General features: G+C 36.4%; 2 long non-coding RNA genes across 2 annotated transcripts; both read right to left on the minus strand.

The window, feature by feature from the left end:
• Nucleotides 1-2,313: 2,313 nt before the first annotated feature.
• Nucleotides 2,314-2,936, minus strand: LOC120437995. Its single transcript, XR_005611566.1, has 3 exons — nucleotides 2,894-2,936; nucleotides 2,492-2,660; nucleotides 2,314-2,330 (listed from the first exon to the last, which is right to left on the minus strand). It is a non-coding gene; the product is annotated as an uncharacterized LOC120437995 (long non-coding RNA).
• A 525-nt stretch (nucleotides 2,937-3,461) lies between these two features.
• On the minus strand, nucleotides 3,462-5,253 carry LOC120437994. The gene is made up of 5 exons (XR_005611565.1): nucleotides 5,206-5,253; nucleotides 4,445-4,503; nucleotides 4,207-4,358; nucleotides 3,641-3,728; nucleotides 3,462-3,550 (listed from the first exon to the last, which is right to left on the minus strand). It is a non-coding gene; the product is annotated as an uncharacterized LOC120437994 (long non-coding RNA).
• Between the last annotated feature and the right edge of the window lie 3,050 nt (nucleotides 5,254-8,303).

Below are 8,303 nucleotides of genomic sequence, written 5' to 3' on the forward strand. Positions count from 1 at the left end.
TTTCAGTAACATTTTGCATCACTGATATACTTGTAATTAATGTTGTCCCTAAGAATGACGCCTGTGTCCAATCATTCAGCTTTATACTCAGCCTTCTTTACAAATTAATGTCTGTCAGATGTATTTATTAAACATTTCACGGTTTATTGTGTCAAAAATTGTTTTAAGATCAAGAAAAGCAAAATCCATGAAATTGAATGAATTTCTTAGTGTTCATGGAACAGTTTTTTTTAAATGCTAATTTAACTGCTGATCTCTGTTAATCAGTTTGTTCCAAATCCATACTCACTGTCACTTGATTTTTTTTTTTGTAGTCTGACAGTAAACCCCCCCTTTTTTGGGGGGGGGGGGTTGTAAACACACTGTAATTGTGAAGTGATGCTACTCAACCACATGGTGCTTTTGGAATGCTTTTTTATCTGAATAAAGAGAACCAAAATCAAAAACCAAAACCAAAACAAAATCATTTAAAAATGATGATCTGAAGCATTGGCAATTGTGCAAAAACAACTAAGCAAAGAATACTTTGTCATGATAGTGTATCTGTTTTCAGGCTACAATGTCTTCAGAAAAGATAGGCATCAAGGAAAGGGGGGAGGGGTGTTATTGTATATGAAGGACTCTCTAAAATGCACACAATCTAGCCCAATGAAATCTCAATTGAATGTGTTGGAGTTAAAGTGTCACTCTCAGCAGAAAAGTTATTTGCTGTTTTATGTCTTTATCGCCCACCTTTGGCAAAAGTAGATTGTTATGACCAATTCAAGGCACTTCTGAATTCTTGTGACTTCAATAATGAACTTATCCTAATGGGAGACTTAAATGTAAATTGGGATAACAAAAGCGACAGAAACAAACTAAAAGAAATTACAGATAATTTTGGTTTAACACAAATGATCAGTGATCCCACTAGAATAACAAATCGCTCTAGAACTGTAATAGACCTGGTGTTTTCTAACAAATCGGATAGAATGATAAATTGATGACTGGCTTATCTGACCACAATGCAATATTCTTCTCTAGAAAGCTGACTAAAAAGCGACTGAGATGTGTCAGTAAAAGCATGAATATAAAAAAAAATTATTCCAAATAGTCAAGAGCAACATTTAATGGCAGCTCTAAATAATTTTGATTGGACTACACTCTCAGAAATAGGGGTACCAAAGTGTACCAAAAAGGGTACAAATGCTTGTCGCTGGGGGTGTTCCTTTTTGAAGGACATTTCTGTACCCTTTAGGCGTGGTACATTTTTGTACCTTATGAAGTTGTACCATCTGAAGTACAATCATGTACTTTCCTAAGACATAAATGTACCTTCAAACTATAGTACAGAAATGTTCCCTTGAAAAGGGTACAATAGGGTACCTATGAGGGTACCCCCAGCGACAACCTATTTCGTACCTAAAGAGACAAAATGTACCCCAATAGTCCAAAATATTTGGTTATTTAACCATTTATTTTCGATAATAGAATCACATCAAAGCATTTAAACAACCACAGGAATACATCCTTGATTACATTCAGTATATTGCCATAGGACATGTCAAGAAAAATACATTCATTTAAAAAAAGTAAACAATCACATAAAGACATTAAACACCTGAACACAATGTTTTGACGGATCACAGAGATGGCATGTATTTAAAAACTGTCCACACAAATGTTTTGCTCTACTTCAACAAGCCAGAATATATATATGTCATATATATAGACAAAGTGGAAAATGTGTGCTTGCAACGTCACACAGAATACCTCAAGGACACAAACAGCCTATCATCAACTAAATAGGTGTCTAGAGCTTGAAAGTCTAATTCATTTCCTGGATTGAACAGGATCCAGTCATTGTCAACTGCCACTTGGTAAGCATGGAAATGACATTCATAAGTGCAAGGAAGTAACAGTTTCCCACACAATACCCAACAAGTATCAACATTCAAAATATACTTGATTTTAAAGAATATAGGTATGGCTTCAGTGTGTACATGGCCAACTACAAAAACATCCTCAAGTTCATATTTGACACTGCTGACAGATATAGCAGACACACGCTGAAGCACTTTATCCTGAAAATGCACATCTGTAAAACTTTTGTTCATTTCAGAGCATTCTGTAAGTCTGTGGATTAACAGCAGTGTTTCCCCTACATTAGCTTAGCTGTGATGCTGAACCGCAGCTGAATTCAGCTCCATGCCAACAAAACACCGAGAATGAAACTTGTGGCCAAAGGCTATGCATTGCATCATGCATTTACCTCTCCAAGGATGATGAAATCTTCTATCTTCTCCTTGAAGATGGATGGCAAGAGGAGAAGTGCCCCTTGAAGTCAATTCCTAGGTCATACAGATGCAAATGCACTTCATTAGATTTTGATAGCATGCAAATTCCCATTAACATGCTCTTGACATGGCACTATGGTACATCAATTATCTTTGGAAGAGAGCGCAAATGAATTGTCACAAAATTTACTATTTGTATGAGGTCAAATTAGTACCTGTAATGTCTTCAGCCAGTGCATTCTCTCTTGCCTCCATGTAGACCTTCTTCAGTGGCAAATCCTTGGTCATTTGAAGAACATTTTGAAGAACAGCAGTGAAGTTCTCGCTAAAGCGGCAACAGATGTTGTCTTGGCAGGGATGCATTAAATCAACCTCATCACACAACTGGAAATGAAAAGAGCAGAATAGACAAAAGAATGACATTTTACATTGAGGATTTAAACTTTTGACATGTTTAAAGACACAGACTGGAGATAAATGTAAAGTGCTTTAACCCTTGAACAAAAATTCTAAAGATAATAAACAGATTGATTAATCAGTTAGTACAGAAAATAATAATCAGATTTACAGACAAAAAAATCATTAGCTGTTTGCCCAATCATCTTAACAATTCTTACCCCTGCAGATGTCCCCAGGAATGGATCTCTCTTTAATAGGTCCAAGTACACATTCCTTCAGCTACCTCTTGACGTCTCCATGCAAAGGTTTTTGTCATGCGGTCTTTCACCAGTGCTGTGTCAGGATGTAGCGTCCTGTGCTGATCATTTAGCACCTTGATATGAGCATCAACGGAGGCTGCATCTTCCCCCACAAAGCACGAATCCTTTGTCAAAGCAGATATCAGTATTATCATAAGTAAAATCTGATAAGTTAATGTTACTCGAAATGCAGTAATTTGTACACCAAATGCTTTGAAAAAAAATGCAAAAATGTTGAATAGGAATTGCAAGTTGAGCTGACTTTTGTTAAATCAACTGTGAAGTTCCTTTTTCTATGTTAATGTTATCTGTTAACATGTTTCTTTCAATTAATGTTTACTTTTAGCTTTACAGTGAACATAATAAGACTACATATGTTACCTTAGCTCTTAGAGGCTGAGGGTGTGAGGATTTACGAGAGAGGGCTTCAGTCTCTTCAGACAGGAGCCGCTGGATTCGTGGTCCGATGTTTCTGCGTCGTCAAACTTTTTCTTTAACCCGGTTCACTTCTTCGTTGCTGATTAGGGGAGCCCGTTCTGCTTTGAACTTTCTCTTGAGTTGGCTGTGCCAGGTGTCCTAGTTGTTTCAAATGTATATAAGTAGTTAATTATGCTTACTTTATATTAATATAATCTATAAAAGAAACAAAAAAGGAGAGGTACTCACATAACCATTTCCGTGTACATCTCTTAAGAAAGGATACTTCACAATCAGGGCTTTGATGACCTGGATGTAGTCTGAGTGGGTTGGGTACCTGTTTCAAACATAAGAAAAACAACACACAGTACACTGATTACTCTTATCCTTTTCTGGGGGCTTTTCTGTTCTTCAATTCTTCTACTCATATTGTTATTACCCTAAATAGTATGTTATAGACCAATGTCAAATCAATGTAGCTAAAGTTGATTTTAATTTTTTAAAAATGGGCGTGGACAAACAGCCACACCTCTCCCAAACTTCATTAATTAATTGACTGCAGTCCTGAATTATTAATTTACTCTTGAGCAAATTCGAAAATGAACACTTTGGATATCATAGTCCAGACAAGGTCTGGAGACACAGGATGTATGGTTTTACCACTATTGCCAGTTCATTGGAACCATGTGTCACGCCAGACTCGAACAATCTCCAGATTGGGAGGCAGATGGGCTAACCATTTGTTCTCTGCCTCTCGTACAACAGCAATATTAATATTAAGAAATTAATGTAATTATTCAGAAAGGAACCCTTACATTGTGTACTGTGACAGCATTTCATAAAGAGTCCCAATTATTTTGTTTCGGTACTTCTGTTCTTTCTGGACTGGTTCTTTGAGATCCAAGCGACTCTGGACATCTTGTGGGAATTTTGGAATGGAAATAACTGCAGGCAAGAAGGTATAGAACTGCAATACAGTAGGAAAACAGCATTAACTAGCCATTTTGCAAGCACTTAAATGCATATGCAAATTTAGACATTATCACAACCTACCTCTGGTTTGCTTGGGACACTGGACCTTCAACTGTACCTTCAATGTTGTACATCGTTATCTGAAATATAAAGTACAGTATGAAATAAAAATAAAACCATTTTCAAATTTCTTTTGGGGGAATCCTTGCGCCGATTGCCTGTTGGCTGTAGGCATTATTCATTGCAACCAAAACAATAACCCGAGTTGTGGATAGAATAGAATCCTAGGCTATCTTGTCTGTTTTTGCTGCCCACAATTTGCCTCCTTGATTTTGGTTTATTTGAAATTATAAATCGATCCCTGATCGAGCAGCTAGCTGGCATCACAGGTGTTTGCAGACAGTGTCCCTGCGCAGAGCTTACAGCTCTCATATTCGAAAATCCCACTAAGTAGGTGGAATGGTACAAATGTGTACCTTCCATTGTTTAAAATCCTTTGAGCGGGAAACAAGTTAGATGCGATAAATTTTGCTTAGAAAACGATTTTGTTAATAACTATATTTACATACCTAGCACGTTTTGAGAAATTATTGATTTTTCTACATTGTTGTACACGGTTAGTCACTATTTATTGATAAAACACTTTCGAATACGGCGGGGCAGACAGACGTTGAACATTCCACCAACAGTCTAAATAGTCCACATTTGTATCTTTCTTTGTTTAAAACTTAGCTAACTGCTAGCTTTCACCCATGTTAAATCTAGCTCTTCGGACTTTGCTAACTCTACTGTAAAATTACACGTTGTAATTTTTATAAAACACAAAATCACACCCGACTTACCTCTAAACCTTTGCGCCTCGTCGTCTGACACATCAATGCCTTCTTCCATCAACTTTTAAGGAGCTCCTCCATCAATAACCCCTGAGTCATTTTCTGTGTCAACGCTAGTCAGCGCGGAGGCGGAGCACTCATCGCTGCTGGCTTTTCAGCCTTTGGGATTAATGCGCGTTGCGAACTTGACACATGAAAATACAACATTGTGGTATTAATGCGCAGTTGTTTAGAAACCGTTATGCTGTCTTGGCGAACTATATTTGTAACTTACAAAATGTAGTCACCGTAACATAAAAAATCTGCTTGACATTTTAACTTCCAAAGAACCTCGGTTTAACTTGATGTTGCAAATTCCATAAAAACCTCACAATTAATGAACAATTCTAGGATGTAGTAAAAGCGAAAAAAGTAAATGGCCAAACATAACTGTAAAATGATTTCACGTTTTTGAAGGCTACAACCAAGATTTAAAACATTAAAAATTATAACTGGAACTTAATAAAATGGAAATGGACCAGTTTTTTTTAACATCATTTGGTTGTGCCTGCATGTCATTGTGTGTGTGTTTTTTTAATATAATTTAACATAACTTACACAAAGGTAGGTTACAGATATTCTTTGCATCATAGGATAATTTACGTTACAGAGGAGAGGACCAACAGATTTGATTATAACATGTAGCTTTTATGAGCACACTCACATCTCATATGAATTTTACAATTAACCAGGCCCATCCAGAATTTTCCCATGCTGACCCATTACCACATTCTGCCACTGTCACTGCAGTACAGGTCAAAATGGTACAGATTTGTACTTTATTTCAAATTGAACCTTTAAAGGGGCATTTCTGGACTTTTAAAGACCAGTATTGTACTTTTAAGGGAACATTTACAAAAAATGTACCTATAGGTACAAAAATGTTCTTCTCTCGTACCTCTATTTCTGAGAGTGTAGCATACTATCCTATAATGACACTAATAAATGTTGTGATCTATTATACTCTGCTATTAAAGGGGTCTTGTCACAGTTTCAGAAAGAGAGCCATTTAAAGAAACGAGTTTATTCCTTGCCTTGGATTAATACTGAGTGTAAACAGCTTATGAGACTCAGAGACCAGTTACTTAAAAAATCGTTACAATCTGGATTAAATACTGATCGATTACATTTTATATCTGCAAGGAATAAAGTCACAAACTTTGAGAATGGCAAAAGCAAATTATTTCAAGAGTGTAATTAATAGTGCCAAAGGAAATTGTAAGCTAATTTGGGAAAATATTAACAAACTCCTTGGTAACAGTAAGCATAATGCTGATAAAGACCTTGAACTTAAATTTGCCAATGCAGTGGTATCAGAGCCTCTCAGCCTAGCTACTAAATTAAATTATTTTTTCCAAAGTACAATTAATGAAATTGAACAATTGTTTTCTAATTCTTGTGACCCTCAACAAAATATTGGGAATACCGACAGCAAAGAGGATGTTTCTTCTCAAGATTCAAAGTTCAATATTCAGAAAATTACAGAAAATGAAGTAGAAAATATAATCTTTACATTAAGAAGTTCTAAAGCAAGGGATGAGTTTGGATTTGATACCAATTTCTTGAAGCATTATAAATCTTGTCTTTTGGTGCCTGTGACCCATCTTATTAATTTATCAATCACGCAGGCAGTCATTCCTCTGAGTTGGAAGGTGACAAAAGTTACACCAATTTATGAATCGGCTGATAAATCAGACCCTACTAATTATCGACCTATTAGCATACTCCCTATCTTGTCAAAGATAGAATTAGCAACCCACGTTTCTGCTATCATCAAACATCTCAATTTCTTATCTATCAGATAGAAAACAATGCGTGCAAATAAAGAATAGCAAGTCACCCTATCTTTACTGTACGCAAGGTATCCCTCAGGGTTCAATTCTAGGCCCACTGTTATTTTCACTTTATGTAAATGACTTGCCCAATGTGTGCAAAAATGTGGACACGATTATGTATGCTGATGATACAGTAATTTTTACACAAGGCAAAACTGCTGATGATGCAGCTCATCAGCTTTCATTGGCATTATATGATTTACAAAAATGGCTGAATGACTCATACCTGTGCCTTAATGTTAAAAAGACCGTTTCAATGTTTTTAGTAAACCTAAAACAACTGTGGGTGCAGTAAAAGATTGCTTGGGTGCACAAAAATTCCTCAACATTAATTAGTTCAAGTATTTGGGAGCAGTGATAGGAATAACGGCGTTATAAGTAACGGCGTTATTAATGGCGTTACTTTTTTCAGTAACGAGTAATCTAACTAATTACTATCCCTATTGTTACAACGCCGTTACAGTTACTAACAAGAAAATGCGGTCCGTTACAATTTTTCAACAAACAGAGCGTTGAAGCTGTGCTCAGCTTGCCGCATCTTATATCAGTTGCACGGAAGTAGCTGACTAGTAGCACGGAAGTAATCTGGACACTACAGCTTCAAGCAGCTGCGCGCTCCCGCGGACGGTAATCAGGATCACTGTCTGGCACAACACCTGGAGCTCAGGGGGCAAAGCAATTGCATGAGTGCTGCTGTTTGACTGAGGAAGAATAAAGTAGTCGTGGTAAGCCAATCACACAGCCAGTTAAAGACAAAGCAACAAGGCGATATATAGCAGTTTATAAATTGTGTTGATAGGCCACGTAAAACCATGATAAACAATATATACGCGACGTTTTTCTCCTCAATAGTTTCGTCACGTTTACTGTCTAAGGACAGCGCAGCAAGCACTCTCTGCTTATGAGCGCAAAAAAAAAAAAAAAAGAGAGAGAGAGAGAGAGAGAGAGAGGTTGTCTTGTGTAGTTAGTAGGGGTGCAACGATACACAAAATTCACGGTTCGGTTCGATACTTTGGTGTCACGGTTCGATATTTTTTCGATACAAAAAAATTTTCATGAATTTTTAATTTGTCACTTATTAAAATTATAAATATATATTTTAACTCAAAAGTACAGTTTTTAAATTTAATTTTGCTAAAACAACAGAATAATAATAAATAAATCTATGTGATCGAGAAATCCCTCATCTTTGGAAAAGAGAGTTTATTACAGCTCTTTCCAAAATAAAAGCTA

Source organism: Oreochromis aureus, linkage group 3, assembly GCF_013358895.1.
Source record: "Oreochromis aureus strain Israel breed Guangdong linkage group 3, ZZ_aureus, whole genome shotgun sequence".
In the NCBI taxonomy this organism is placed as follows: domain Eukaryota; kingdom Metazoa; phylum Chordata; class Actinopteri; order Cichliformes; family Cichlidae; genus Oreochromis; species Oreochromis aureus.